This window comes from Dioscorea cayenensis, chromosome 7 (genome assembly GCF_009730915.1).
Source record: "Dioscorea cayenensis subsp. rotundata cultivar TDr96_F1 chromosome 7, TDr96_F1_v2_PseudoChromosome.rev07_lg8_w22 25.fasta, whole genome shotgun sequence".
Taxonomy (NCBI): Eukaryota; Viridiplantae; Streptophyta; class Magnoliopsida; order Dioscoreales; family Dioscoreaceae; genus Dioscorea; species Dioscorea cayenensis.
Genome location: NC_052477.1, coordinates 12,467,354 through 12,484,174, shown reverse-complemented (window position 1 = coordinate 12,484,174; position 16,821 = coordinate 12,467,354). Strand labels below are relative to the sequence as shown.

The following is a 16,821-nucleotide window of genomic DNA, read 5'->3' as shown; positions in this document are numbered from 1 at the left end:
AATTACCCAAGCATAGAATTAACAAGTTATCATCCAACATACATGATATAAACCCCCCAAGGTTCACCAACACTCGGTGGCCTTGGGGGTCTAGTGTGTCATCATCCCACAACAAGCAATACAAACAAGCAAAACATGGAACAAAAACATAAATGGCACTCCCTAGATGAAATGGTGGAGGAGGAGGTGAAGAATATGCCGAATGATGCTTTCCCCGCCAAAGGAATGCCAAATGACGCTTCCACTAGCCGCGGGTCTCCTTCCTTCAAATCGTGGTAGATCTCCCGTTGAATGATGTTGCCTTCTTGCCTTGAGAGTCTTGGACCTTGGGCTTGGATGATCTTCTAGCTTCCTTGCCCTTCTTCTCCTCCCCAAGGTCGCCCAAAAGCCTCTCAAGTGTCTCCCCAAAATCGGCCAAGAAAAGGTCTAGCCAAAAGTCCTTGTTCTGCCCTAAAAGTTGGTATTTATACCCCCCGAGGCATGCGGGTCGTAAGGGGGTCATATGGGGCACTCAAAAACCCTAGATTCGAGATCCATACGGGGGTGCATATGGCCCCCATACTGGGTAGTATGGAAATCTGTGCAGACACTCCAAATCATTCCGATGCTACAGTGCATACGGCCGCCATACCGGGTAGTATGGGGGTAGTATGAAATTCCTGTTTTCTTCTCTTTTCGCCCAAATGATATCTTCTTGTTCTCCATGGCTTCCTTATGCCCTACAAAGTAAATAGTAGATTATTAAGCGCAAAATGGGCATTAAACATCACAAAATATATGCAAAGTGAATACAATATATACATGAAAACATCTACATTTAGACACTTATCACTCAACATAAGGAAAGAATGCTTCGCATTCATATCACACAAGCACTTATCAGTTTTCTTTTTCTTGCAATGAGATGACAAATCACTCTCTACTTGGTTCACTTGTTGTTTCGGTGAAGGAGTAGAGAATTGTTCTTTGACTTGCTTGACTTCTACCTCCTTCAAGTACTCATCCAAAGGGTTTAATGCCAAGACCTCTTGTACACAATCAAAAATAATCAAGTCAGTCTCCTCAGTGAAATACAAAGTGTCATCATGGTCTAGCGTGTGCTTCATATCCTTTTAAATAGTGGAGACTACTTGTTCTTCCCCTACTCCCAACATCATATTTCCTTCTTTTACATTAATCAAGCACAAAAACTGTTGAGCAATGGGCGCCCAAGGATCAAATAGACTTCAACATCATCATCCACATCAAGGATCATGAAGTCCACAGGAATAATGAGTTTATCAACTTTCACAATCACATCCTCAACCACTCCTCAGAGCTTTCTTACTGAACAGTCTGCTAGTTAGTGGGTCATCCTTGTGGGCCTTAGATCCTCTAACCCCAACTTTAGGAACAAGTTGTAGTGCATCACATTAATACTAGCCCTAAGTCTGCTAGAGCGTTCTCTTGAATTCCTTCCACGATCACACAAGGGATGATAAAACTGCAGGGATTTGTCAGTTTCTTCAACAATTTCTTTTGAATGACTGCAGAGCAATTCCCTGAGAGAGTCACAATTTCCAAGTGTTCTAATTTTTTCTCTTATTGGTCAGAAGATCCTTTAAGAATTTTGCATACTTGGGCATTTATGAAAGGGCTTCGACAAGGGGTATGTTTATATGAAATTGCTTAAAGATGTTAAGGAACTTCTTGAATATAGCATCTTCTTTGTATTGCTTAAGCATTGTCGGGTATGGCACTAAAAGCTTATATTCAGGGACCTTTGAAGCTAGAGCTTAGGGACAAGTTTTATCTTGCTTTGTATTCCTGAACAGCTACCCTCTCATTTGAAGCACTTGGGCCCTCTTTAGCTCTTGCCTCCAATTAGTTCCCACTACTAAAAGTGACCTCCTTGAGGTGCTCCTTTGGATTCTGTTCTATATCGCTTGGGAGCCTGCCTTTTGGCTACTTAGCACTTGCCCTAGCAAGTTGTCCAACTTGATTCTCGAGTGATTGGAATGATGCTTGGAGATTCCTTAACATGGTGCTTATCTCATTGAACTGTCCATTATATTGAGCAAGCTGGTTGTTTATGTTCTAAAGCATCACCTCAGTAATTATCATGAACTTTGCCAACACATCTTCAGTGGTAAATTTCCTCTCTTGTTATTGTTGAGACTGAAATTGAGGACCCTGAGGTGGTGGTGGTCTTTGTTGTTGTAGCCCCGAATTCCATGAGATGTTTGGGTGGGTTCTTCATCCTGAATTATATGTGGAGTCCGTATGGGTTTCCTTGCTCTCTTTGACCAGCGCTGACATAATCCAATGTGTCTAAAGGGCCACTAGAAGTAATACAAATAGGGCATTGTGCAACTGAATGGACATCCACACATGTCTCGCAAGATAAAAATGCCCTAGAATCTGAGCTCGAAACCATCATAAATTGATCAAGTCACTTGGTCAAAGCATCTACCTTCGCGGCCAGTACAATGTTATCACTCACCTCATAATTCCCTCCTGCCTTTTGTTGTCTTCCTTGATTGCTCCAATGGGACTTATTACTAGCCATATTTTCGATCAACGGCTCATTTTCCTCAGGGTACTTACTACTCAATGAACCTCCTACTGCGGCATCAATGAGATGGCGAGTTTGATAGTTAAGTCCATTGAATAATATTTGTACTCTCATCGAAGATGAAAAACCATGATGCAGGCACTATCTCAAGAGATCCTTAAACCTCTCATAAGCCTCAAACAGTGTTTTTGAGTCACCTTGTCTGAACAAAGATATTTTCTGTCTCAATTTGGCTACCTTAGTCAGTGGAAAGTACCTAGCCAGGAATTTCTCAAGCATATCCTTACAATTAGTAATTGATCTGGGGGCCAAGAAAGTAAGCCATCTGTAAGCTACACTTCACAGACTGAATGGGAACAATCTCAATCTTATTGCATCATCAGAAACTCAATTGATCTTAAAGGTCAAGCAAATCTGAAGGAAACATGATAGATGAGCATGTGGGTCTTCATTAGCCAAACCATCAAATTGCACCGAATTCTGTATCATCCCGCATTGTTTTGGCCTTAATCTCAAAGTTATTTGCTGGTATAGTCGGTGCTTGTATACTGAGCTCCTCACCAGTTAACTATGGCCTCTCCTAATTGGATAAGGTTCTCTTAGGTTCGGCCATAGCTGAAGGCTCACTAGATTCAATCTGAGCCTCTCATTGTCTTAAACTCTTGGCCCTTTCTCTCAATCTTTGATGCAATGTCTTCTCAATCTTTTCGTTGGAATCTCCTAGGTTAGCTTGACTTGCATGTGTCATACAATGGGTACCTTGCACAATAGTTAAAGCCAACTCTTAGAAAATGCAAAGAGAGTAAGAAAAGCAAATACATATAAGATAATTGAGATATATGTACACAAACACAAAAATAAAAATAAGACAAACAAAGAAATGAAACAATGGCCAAATCAACCAACTCTAAGTTTTTAAAGTATTCCTCATGGTTCTCCAGCAACGGTGCCAAAAACATGGTCTGATATTCAGTAAGTGCACGGGTCATCAAGTAATACCCCCCATTCATGCACGAGAGAGTTGTATTCCGAAGGGCCCGAGAAGCTACCCTTACTTCCTCTTTGTGTGTTATTTGGCCTACCAATTCGAGTGTTGTGCTTAAAAATATAAAGAAACAAGAAAATCTCTACTAAGTGTCTACAACGGAGATAAAACACGAGTGAGGATCAAGATATCAAAATGGTCATTGATGTGGATCCCCTTGGGGCGACTAAAGTGTGCAGGATGCTAAGATCATCATGCAAGTGGTGCCAAGGACCAAGGGATTTCTCAGATAGGCCAACCCAAAGATCACGGAACAAGCCCCTAATCCGGTAGGTGTAATGACTAAATCCTCCTATGATTGCATTAAAAGCGAGGAAATCCCAAGTTAGGGATGGAACACACACTAGGTTCAACCCTAATGATGGAGGGATATGAAATACCCGATGGTCAAAGCATATTTGTACATGTTTCCCTTCCAAGCTAGGTTAGACTAATACTAGGGAGATGGTCATGGAACCTAGTATAACCTAGAAATCGATATAAAGAGTTCTCATGCATACAAATACCATGACATACACCAAGCATGGATAAAAAACACACCATATGCAATAAATAAATCAAAGCATGCAATCTACACAAGTTCACCACCAAGGTTCACCTATATCCGGTGACCTTGGGATTTAGTTGTTCATGCCAATAACATACACAATGAAGTCCATGAAAACAACTAAAGAAAGTAACATCAACTCTGAAAAGTGCTTGTGTATTAGTAATATGAAGTATTGTTTCTTACATTGAGCATTACTTTTCTCAGATTTTATCGCTTATGTATGTGTATTTGTTTTCTTTTCAGCATTTAGGATTGTGGAGACAAGTGTGGAAGAAAAGAACCAAAAGTATATCATGGTTGTAATTTGTTGATGAACTCTTGGATTGAACAAATGCGAAGGCATAGGTTGTGCTCAAAGACATATGAGTATGTGCCAACTTCCATTGTGCTCGAGCGAACATATAAATTGGAGAAGCACAAAGGCAGTCACACTTGTGTGTTCTGACTTGTGTAATGCTAGCAAGATCTTCATCAATGAGGTTTACATGAAGATGCAACACGATCTACCGCATAGATGTGTGCCCATTCATGTGGCCTTGATGAAAAGTGTGGATTTGAGAGTATTTTGGTGAAGTACTATAGCAGTTTACTACACTAAATCACTGTAGCATTACTATTTATAGATCTCAGAAAAATAGATTCATGGAAATTCACATAGGTGCGTGGAAATTCCACACACTTCTGTGGATCGTTGATTCTAGATGTTTTAGGGGCTCATTTTTCATCTTTTCCCCATCTTTGGAAGCGCTCTCTGCTGGGATTTGGAGAGGCTTTGCCTAGGTCTTTGGAGTGATTCTACGGCCTTCGACATCATGTGCCTTCGAAAGATAGTTATTGGGGGAGCTTTTGTTGGTATTAATTCGGCGAGTTATGCCCTAGGCTTAATGAGGGAACCCTAGGAGAAGACGAGGCAACTCCATAGGACCATCGACACAAACTACGAGGGGCTTTTTCTTATGGATTGCATGCCTTCACATTCGATTTCATTATTGATTGTATCTTGCTACATGGAGAGCTAAACCCCTAGTGGGTGCTTGGACATGTAAATCCTAGGATGATTTTGTTTCATTGATCTCTCATTATGTTTTTTTAATTGATGTTTTTAATTAAGTTCAAACCTTGAATGCTTGTTGAATTGATTTTCCCTTAGAGTGATACTAGGGTTGGGAATCTATCTTGGTCAATCTTGTGGATGAGTAACACACCATGAGGGTTAGTGACATGACCGAATATGTGTGTAAACCTCAAGAGCACGGGTGTCGAAGTAATAAATCCTAGGTGAGTGGGTATCGTATCCACAGGGAATAGTGAATAGAAACACAACGATTGCTATCTAACTATGATGAGAATGAATCGATGGTATGATGAATAAGATTGATATAAAAAAGAGATAAAAGAAATAAGAATGAGGGGCACAATAAAAATTAAAGGAAAGGCAATCGATAGAAGTGGGATACTCGGACATTGTTTCAAGTGCAAGACCAATGATTACATCTCCTAACTGATGCATAATGAGTCATGGAAATCCAAAAATACACGATCCCAAACCTAAGGTCAACCATGACTAACTCTACACTATGTCCCAACGGAGAAATCGCTCAGTCTCAAGACCTCACACTGTGCAAAGTTGTATGGAGATCTAGGGATTCCAAGTGATATACCCTATTACTATGTGTAGATCTAACCCTTTGGTCCAGGCGAAAGACCCCTAGTCACAATTAAGACCCAGATACTAAAGCCACTTCAACGCTTCACTCTATTGCTCGTGCAACTAAGCCCTAGCGGAGTTCATCCTTTAGCACTTCACTCTATTGTGACCGCAAAGAACTCTAGGAAATGGAGATAGGATAAGTCACACCAGAGAGGAAAGGAGATGTTCCGCTACGTCTCGACCCACCCTCTCAACCCTCTCCAATCTAGCATTGTCTAACCCTCATGGTGTGTCACTCATCCACAAAGGCTACCAAGATGGACTCTCAACCCTAGTGTCATGGTAAGGGAGAAATCATTTAACAAGCATTCAAGATTGGAACTCAATTAAAGACATCAATTAAGGAAAGCATAATAAGAGTTCAATGAAATAATAACATCCTAGGGTTTACAAAATCCAAGTAACCTGCTACAATACCCGCTAGAAACACTCTCGAATCCATGTTTTTCATCGAGGTAACATAAACGGGCGCATGTTTACTCCGTAGATCATGTTGCTTCTTCAATAAACGGCCTCATTGGTGAAGATCTTACTATCAATGCACAAATCGGGATAGTCGAATGTGACTGGCTCTGTGCCACTCCATATCATTGTACTCGCTTGAATACCTGGAGGTTGGTACACATTCTTGTATCTTGAGCCTGACTTGGGTCTTCGCGTTTGTTCCTTCCAAAGATTCTACCAAATAGTGCATTCACGATCTACTTTTGGCTTCTTTTCTTGATACTTAGCTTCACAACCCTACATGCGCAAAAGAACACAAAAACACATGTATTAGCGCTTAAACCTGATAAAAGTCATGCTCATTATAAGGAAAGAATACTTAGCATTCTTAACACACAAGCACTTATCAAATTCCCCCACACTTAAGCTTTTGCTTGTCCTCAAGCAAAAATAACACATTGAAGCATAGAAGAAAGAAATATTTAAAGTGTTCAGCCTTAGGTTCACCAAAGCATGCAAGGAGAGCATTCTACAAGTAACGGAAATTTAAACACTAAATACGAAAAATCAATGCTCTAGCTAAAAACTCAAATAAAAAGGACAACAAAGCCGAAATCATGTAAGTGTGTGTAAACTCACACAATTCAACCCAACGTATACTCCTCAAAGTTCTAAGTATAAGGGACTTATTTGTTTATAAAACATAACAAAATAAAAAAATGGTAGTAGCTTCACACATCCTCTAAGGTATCCCTTTCCCAAGCGGGCACTAAGGTGGCTTTCACAGTTTTAAGGTGGTAGCTATTTCTACCGGGGTGGTAGCTTTCACTCATCCCATGAGATAGCTCTTTCTCTCATTAGGGCATAACTAGTATCGGACTTATGAGAGTAGCTTCATACTTCATAGGTGGTAGCTCTTTCCACCCAAAATGCACAACTAAACAATAAATCTATTTTTTTAAAATTTTTTTCTTTTCTTTTTCCAATTTTTTTTAGCAAAATAACACACGAAACAAAACTAATTAGTCCCTTAAACATCAAACTTGACTTTCCAAAAGTGTTTCATGAGCAAGTGGTGCAACAAGTGTCAATCAGGCAAAAATTCCTAGAAATCCATGAACAAACTAGAGCATGAAAACATTCAATGTTAAAATTCTCCTAAACTCGAGAATACAATCATTGTAACTAAAGTGAATCGCCATTGGCTACGTGAGAATATATGTCAATCAAAATTTATATAAAGGACATGTGCAATGTGAACTCCCCCCACACATAAGATGTACATTGCTCTTAATGTACGCATGCAAGCACAATAAAAGTAATACAATTTAAAACACATGTGGGAGTGGCCAATTTTAACAATACTCCCATGACTCCTATTGGTGCGTTTGATGGAGTTAAGTCCTCGGGAGCAAAGTTCCAACGGCTTGTGAAGCACACATGGCCAAGTGTAGAACACCTTGATCGTGTCGATGACTAGTTTTTAATTCCCTAACTGACAAGACTATCTGCATGCATACACAAAGGGAGTTCAGTGAAGCTCAAAATGACTCGAGTATATAAAAGATAGAGCAGTGAAATACAACTCGAGACAAAAATAAAAGATAAACTCAGAAGAAGATCCTTTCTGAGTATACAAGTCCAAAATAAAATGCAAAAAGAAAATACGAAAAATAAGAACAAAGAAGGTAAAGAGGCCTCAAGTGGCGGTGTTAATTGCTGGTGCATTTGTTGCCGCTACTGGTGAATATGATGCTGATGCTGCAAAATAAACGAAGATTGGGCGAAGAAAAGAGAAAGAGAAGCTTACTCAAGTAACAACCCTCTAAAACGACGGTAAGAGGTCAGGAGAGTGCAAGGATGCATTCTCAGAATGTTTGGGAGTGAAAAGATGAAAAGGAAAAATAAATTTATAAAGAGAAAACGTAGCCTTTTTGAGTTTTATACATCCACAGGGGCGTGTGCAAATTACCCACGCCCGTGTGACTCCACAGGAGAGACACACAGTGGTAGACGCACTGCCATGTGGTTTCTTGGGATGACACCCTATACTTCTGAATGCATCCACATGGTCGTGCAGAAAATTAACACACCCGTGCGCCCAACCTACAGGGGCAGTCACACGCCCCTGTGGCTTCCTATCCAACCGAGAAAATTCTCTAAATGTTTCATACACCCGTGCGGAAATTCCATACGGTCGTGGGTCCTTATCGGGCATTTCATAGGGGCAGACACACACCCCTATGTCTTCTCGGTATAGAGGAGAAATTCTCTGCAGAGAACCACACGGGCGTGCGGAAATTACCCACGCTCGTGTGTTTGTTGACAGAATCATCCACAAGGGCGAGTCCACTCCCTTGTGTCTTCTCGGGTTAAATCTCTAGGTCTCGAAAGGAAACACATGCCCGTGCAGAAATTCCACACGGGCATAGACCATCACGAAGTCACTCACAGGGGTGAGTCCACGCCCCTGTGCCGTCTCTCGATGAGCTCTGAACGAAAACGCACGCCCATGCTGAAATTCCACACAGGCGTGTGTTTTCTTTTAATACTTAGAAAACTTTGCAGGCTCTGCAAAAAATTCCTGAACACAGATTTGCACTCAGAACCTAGCTAACAATGCAATTTTAACCAGAGAAGACACAAAAAACACACTCAAACGACCAAGATTCTTCACCACACACGATTCGGTACATGATAACACCACAATGTCCACGAGAAAATCACAGCAAAAACATCTAAGAATTAATACACCAACACTTAAAGCCTTATTCATGCAAATACTAATGAAAAACTAAAAAAATATTAAAAACTTGGGTTGCCTCCCAAGAAGCACTTGTTTTACGTCACTTAGCTTGACGAACATCTTCCGTACCTTATGGGGGCATGAAAAGAGTGTGTTCCTCCCGACTAGACATTGCATAGCTACTTCCCTTAAACCAAAAATCTACTTGCTGGGGCAGAATATTTCTTGGAGAGTCCAACCATCTTACCTTTGGCCTCCAAGGTAACAATTTGGGTTGGGAATTGTCCAAGCTTAGCACAGTTGGGTCATTGGATGGCTTCAATCTCCTACCCACATCTTCTTCCAAACCCAAAATCTCTTTCTTGCAATTTATGAGTTGATCAATCCCAAAGAGAGATTCTTGTCCCATTAACTTTGGGTTTGCTTATTCTTCCATTTAAACTTGAAAGCAATATATCTTCACCAAGCCTTCTTGCATCATTCCTTGCTCACAAACAAAATGTCCATTGAAGCAATCCCCTATTTAAAAGAAAGGTTCTTCTTGCATCCTCTCACTCTCTATAACATTATACCCATTCTTCCCTACTTCTTCATTGTCATTCACTACCACATTATTTCTAGAAGGAACTTGAATTGCTTGCTCAAATACTTGTTGTTCCTTAGAGAGTGTGTCAAGTATCTCTCCTAACTAATGCTCAAGGTTTTTAAAGGAGGCTTCATGACATCTAAATGTGGTCTCGATATTTTGGATATGGATGTCGGTCGCTTCAACAAAATTAGCTAATACTTTTTTGCAACTGAAGCGCATCCTCTCCAAGTAGGTCACCCTTTTGATATTCACCTTGAGGTGCTTCCCAATGTTATCCATCATTATTCCATAATGGGTTTGGGTAGCCCACTTCAATTGGATGATATGTGCTGTAACATGGATTGCTCTGTTGTTGTGAAATAACAATTCTATCAACTTTTTTACTCAGAGCTTCAACTTGAGAATATAGAACAATGAGCTGAATCAATCATCATTTAAGCTCCTTGCAAGAAAGAGTAAGACATGACAAAAGAAAACAAATGAGAATGATGGAAGAATAAGAAAGTGTGAAATAGAACGAATGATAAATAGCTAAAATAGCAAAGTGCAAAGTGCTTCTAAAACACCTATTCTCAGGCAACGGCGCCAAAAACTTGACACGACCGAATATGCGAGTAAACTGCAAATGCACAGGTGTCAAAGTAATAAATCCCAGGTGAGTAGGTATTGTATCCACAGGGAATAGTGAATAGAAACACAACGATTGCTAACTAACTATGATGAGAATAAATCGATGGTATGATGAATAAGATTGATATAAAAAGAGATAAAAGAAATAAGAACGAGAGCCACAATAAAATTGAGAGGAAAGGCAATCGATAGAAGTGAGGCACTCGGACAATGCTCCCCCAGGGTTAATATTTCAAGTGCAAGACCACCTATTATGCTTCCTAACTAATGCCTAATGAGTCATAGAAATCCTAAAACACATAGTTCAAAACCTAAGGTCAATCATGGCTAACTCTATACTATGTCCCAGCGGAGAAATCGCTCAGTCTCCACACCTCAATTGTGCAAAGTTGCATAGTCCAGGCGAAAGACCCCTAGTCACAATTAAGCCCCAGATACTAAGGTCACTTTAACGCTTCACTCAGTTGCTCACGTAACTAAGCCCAACGGAGCTCATTTTTTAGCACTTCACTATATTATGACCGCAAAGAACTCTAGGAAATAGAGGTAGGATAAATCACACCAGAGGGGAAAGGGGATGCTCTGCTACCTCTTGACTCACCTTCTCAACCCTCTCCAATATATCATTGTCTTGTGGAGTCACCTCGTCCTCTCCTAAAGTCCACTTGTCAAGCCAGGGGCACACCTCGCCGAACCAGTACCGATGAAAACTCCCCTAATAACTATCTTCAAAGAGAATCGCGGTGTTAAAACCAGAGAACCACTCCAAAAGCCTTGCTATAACCCCTCTAAACCTTATCCGCCGGCCTCTCAAAAGATGAAGAAAAGATGGGAAAAAGGATGCTGAAATCGGGCTGAAAAATGGCTTTAAATAGGTTCGAATCGGGCATCCACACGGGCATGCCAATGTTCCACACACCCCTATTGAATGCCCACACGCCCGTGTGGATTCACTAGAATTCTGATTTTCAGCCGGCTGTGAACAGTAACTACAATAGTAAATAGTGCGTACACGATCTACTTTTGGCTTCTTTTCTTAAAACATAGCTTCACAACCCTACATGCGTAAAACAATACAAATACACATGTATTAGCGCTTTAACTTGATAAAAGTAATGCTCATTGTTAGGAGAGAACACTTGGCATTCTTAATACACAAGCACTTATCAATCGCGGCTTTAAAAGGGCTTGAATCGTGCATCCACACGAGCGTGGGGAACTTCCACACGGGCATGTGGATTCTCTAGAAATCTCATTTTCATCCGGCCATGAACAGTACTGTTACAATAAATTACTACAATAACCTGCTATAGTACTGGCCAAAAACACTCCCGAATCCATGTTTTTCATCGAGGTAACATAAACGAGCACATGTTTACTCCGTAGATCATATCGTTTCTTCAATAAACGTCCTCATTGGTGAAGGTCTTGCTATCAATGTATAAATCAGATACTCAAATATGACTACCTCTGTACCCCTCCACATCATTGTACTCGCTTAAATACCTAGAGATTGGCACACATTCTCGTATCTTGAGCCCGACTTGTGTCTTCACATTTGTTCCTTCCCAAGATTCCACCAAATAGTGCGTTCATGATCTACTTTTGTCTTCTTTTCTTAATACTTAGCTTCACAGCCCCACATGTGCAAAAGAACACAAAAACACATGTATTAGCACTTAACCCTGATGAAAGTCATGCTCATTGTAAGGAAAGAATACTTTGCATTCTTAACACACAAGCACTTATCAGTTAGACAAAGTTAGGTTAGAGAGGGTCAATAGTGTGAGTCAAGAATTAGCGGAACGTTCCATTTCCTTTCCGATGTGATTTATCCTATCTCTACATTCCAAGAGTTCTTTGCAGACACAATAGAGTGAATTGCTAAGGGACAAAATCCACTGGGCTTAGTTGCGCTAGAAGCAAAGGGAAATATTGAAGTAACTTTAGTGTTGGGGCTTAATTGTGACTAAGGTTCTTTCGCCTAGACCAAAGAGTTAGATCTATATTAAGGAATAGGGTTTATCACTTGGAATCCCCAAATCTTCATGCAACCCCACACTGTGTGAAGCGTCGAGAGTATCCCTTTCTGTTAGGCTTAGTGTGAGGGTTAGTTATGGTTGACCTTAGGTTTGGGACCGTGTGTCTTTGGATTTCCATGATTCATTAGACATCAGTTAGGAGGCATAATGATTGATCTTATACTTGAAACAATAGTCCTAGGGTGAGCAATGTCCGGGTGCCCCTTTTTTTGTCAATTGCCTCTGCTATAATTCTATTACGTCTCTTTCTTCTTTTCTTTATTTTAATTTACATTGATATTGTTCACACAACCCCTCAATCATTTTCACAATAGCTAAATATCAATACTTGTGTTTCGGAGCACTATTCCTTATGGATACGACTACCCACTCATCAGGGTACTTTATTACTTCGATAACCCGTGCATTGTAGTGCACACTCATAATGGGTGTGTCAAATTCCATCAAGAATGAGAAGCCAAATGACACTTGAGAAACCCCATGAAGAAGTTCCTTCATCATCTATAACCTCCTACAAATGTACTCTAGAAGTAGGACTCGCTAAATCAGGCTCTCCCCTTCAATTTCCCGCTCGGAGATACCCTGTATAGCCTTCTTCTAGCTTGGATAAAGAGTGGTGGTGGTGGTGTTCTCCAAGAAGAAGAACTCCCTCAAAAGGATGCCCTAGAATCCTTTAAACCACCCCTCTCTTGATGACATGTGGCCAGGCATGTGGTAGGCATACGGGCAATGATGTTTTAAATCAATCGCCGAAATTCACGTAACTTGCTACAATAATTATGACAAACTTATTATTACCCGTATGAAACTCTAGACTTAGCATTTTCTTTAAGTGTTCATGCTATAGTGGTGCTATAGTACCTAGGGCTCTAAAACACCATTTTTATGCCAATTTCTTCTTGAATAGCATTGTTGAGCTCACGTAGGCTTCTTTAATACCTGTAACCACAAAAGGACATTGATTCATCAAGAAATACATAAATCATACACACATAAATACGTGTAAAATACATACATTTATGCTTTTGTCAACGGTTGTTAGCAAACCTATTAATGAAACCCGAGACTTTGCCGTTTCTCATGTTCTTCGTGCTACAATGACAGCTATAGTACTGGGCTCTAAAATGCCGTTTTCGGTGCCTTTTTACTTCTCTTTTGCATTGTGGAGCTCACCTGGGAATTATTATTACCTGTAACATAAATAAGACCAATTAAACCACACAAATAATAATGAATCATTGATCTATACATAAATAATACAATAAGAATATGTATAAAATACACCCATTTAGGCGTTTATCAAACAACTTCTGGAGGAATTTTACTACAATTCTAGAATCATTTGTGGGGAGAATTTGAGGCTCAATTCAGTTGGACACATAATCCATGGCAACTATTATGTAGTGATTTCCATAGAAATTAGGAAATGACCCCATGAAGTCAATGCGCCAAACATCAAATACCTCACAAAACTGAATTGGATTCTATGCCATCTCATCATGCCTTTAAAGATTTCTTGCTCGTTGACATTTATTATAGCTTTACACAAATTGACGAGCATCCTAAAATAGATTTGGCTAATAAAAACTTGTAGCCAAGACTTTTCTAGTTGTCCTTCTTGAAGCATAATGGCTCCCAACTAGCCTCAAATGGCAATAAGCTAGAATGTCCTATCCTTCTTCTCATGAAACACATCTTCTCACTATGTGGTCTGCACACATTTAGAAAAGGTATGGATCCTCCCAAGAGAAATGTTTCAAATTAGTAAAGAACTCCTTCTTTTGTTGGAATGTGAGTCCCTTAGGAAGGACTCTCCCTGATAGGTAATTTGCAAAGTTGGCAAGCAATGGAGTTTCTAATTCTAGAATTTCTTGCATACTATACAAATGTTCCTCCGGAAATGAATCATTAATTTCTATTTTCCACGATCAGTCTTCTTCCAAACCCTCAAGGCAAGAAAGATGATATGTAGCCACATTTGTAGCAACTCTCTTGTCTTTAAATTCAACATCAAATTCCTACAGCAATAACACCCAATAAACCAACCTGGGCTTGGCATCAGACTTGTTCTTTAGATAACGTAGTGTTGAATGGTCCGTGAAGAAAATTACTTGCGACAAAATAAGGTTTGATCTAAATTTATCAAATGCAAATACCACAACCAGCAATTCTTTTTAATTGGTGGTGTAGTTCTCTTGGGTACTTGTCAAGGTCTTGCTTACATAATAAATTAGCTGAAAGTGCTTATCTTTCTTTTGCCCAAAATAGCCCATACAGCATAGTCACTAGCATCACACATAAGCTCAAAAGGGAGACTCCAATATGGTGAGATAAGGATAGGTGCTTGTGTAAGTTTTTCCTTTAACAAGTTGAAAGCAAGCAAACAATCCTCATTAAATTCAAATGGGGCATCTCTTTCTAACAACATGATCAATGTTTGAGTTATCTTAGAGAAGTCTTTAATGAATCAGTGATAGAACCCCGCATGCCCCAAGAAACTCTGAATTGCCTTGACATTTGTTTGGGGAGGTAATTTCTCAATAGTCTATGTTTTATCCCGATCAAACTTAATCCTTTGGGTAAAAATTTTCTGACCAAGGTAAATCCCCTATTGAACCACGAAGTGACACTTCTCCTAATTTAAAAACCAAATTTGTCTCTTCACACCGCATTAGCACTTTCTCAAGGTTCTTCAAGCATGTCTTAAAATAATTCCTGAACACCTAAAAGTCATCCATGAAAACCTCCATTACATCCTCCAGCAGATCATAAAAAATAGATGGCATACATCTTTGGAAAGTAGCCGGTGCATTGCAAAGTCTGAACGGCATTCTTCTATATGCGAAAGTACAAAAGAGGTAAGTGAAGGTTATTTTCTCTTGATCTTCGTTGGCGATTGGAATTTGGAAATACCCTAACATACCACCTAGAAAATAATAGAAATTTTGGGCCAGCCAGGGATTCCAACATTTGATCAATTAATGGCAATGGAAAATGGTCCTTCCATGTAGCATCATTCAATCTCTGATAGTCAATACAAACATGACATCCTGTCACCATCCTTGTAGGAATTAGCTCATTTTGCTCATTTTTCACCATTGTTATACCACCCTTTTAGGTACCACTTGTGTTGGGCTCACCCAAACACTATCAGAGATGGGGTAAATAAATCCTCCATCAAGAAGTTTCACCACCTTTGCTTTCACCACCTCTTTCATGTTTGGATTTAATCTTCATTGATGTTGAATCACATTTTTATAATTGTCTTCCATCAAAATCCTGTGAGTGCAAAAGATGGGTTGATTCCTTTAATATCTGAATTTTTCCAGGCTATGGCTATTTTATGCAATTTCAAAATAGCGATCAGTAGTTCTTTTTGCTTAGTAGAGAAGCTTGAAGCAATGATAACCAGAAACTTCGATCCCTCAGCTAGAAAAGCATACTCTAAGTGTTATAGTAGCATTTTTAGGTCTAACTCAAGAGGTTCTTTGACTGAAGGTTGAAGCCGATTTGCTTATTTTCGCTTAATTTCCTCAAACCCTTTGGGGGTGTCTTCTATTTTACCTCCAATTACCTCTTGTTCTGATTTGTCTTTCTCGAACACATCCAAACTATCCACATCACCCAATTGAACATTCAAACTATACACTTCAATTGATAAAACTGATTTGTCACAATCTATGGATTCATCTTTTGCATCTGATTTAGATTTAGATTCAACAATCATGGCTTCAAATGCTATTGAGAAACATGGGGAAATCTCTTCCAACTTACGTTCTACTCCATTTCTAAGAGAGATAAATGCAGATTTTTCAAAATGCTCTGACAAACTTGATAATTCAGCTCCTTGCTAGTGCATTCCAAACTCCTTATCTATCTCTTGAAATTCAGCTATCCATAAACTCAGAATTTCCTCATGTTGTTCACTTGGATCAGGGCATGCTACAAGTTATTCTACCTTTTTCCCATTAGGTACAATCATTTCATTCAACGATTCAATTATTGATGCTCCATTAAACATGGTCCTGAAATGAAAGAAAAACCAAAAATTATTATTCACCAATAGAGATAAGAGACAAAAGAAAAATTGAGAACGACGAAAGAAAGAGATATGAAGTTGAAAAAATGATGAAAGAAGTGAATGACTAAAGTAGCAAAGTCCTAGAATTCCTAATATCCCATTCCTCAGTAACGGCACCAAAAATTTGACACACCTCTTGTGCGCATGTACCACAAGTGCATGGGTGTCGAAGTAATAAAGTACCCAATATGTCGGGTAGTCGAATCCACAAGGAATGAAAGTATTAGTAATAACTACTAAGTTATCTAGTCAGAATCAAGAATATGATGAAATGAACTTAATAATAAAAAATATAAATGTCTCAAGGAAACATGGAAGAGTAGAAATGTGATGTTAATTTGTTCATTTTATATTAGTATTTCATTGATTTATTTTATTTTATTTTATTAAGTTTTAAGGTCTTTGCCTCCTAAATTGGTTGTTGTCTTC

The 16,821-nt window shown here is 39.4% G+C and overlaps 1 non-coding gene across 1 annotated transcript; it reads left to right on the top strand.

The window, feature by feature from the left end:
• Window positions 1–2,678: 2,678 nt before the first annotated feature.
• Window positions 2,679–2,785, top strand: LOC120266200. Its single transcript, XR_005538042.1, has one exon. It is a non-coding gene; the product is annotated as a small nucleolar RNA R71 (small nucleolar RNA).
• Window positions 2,786–16,821: the final 14,036 nt, after the last annotated feature.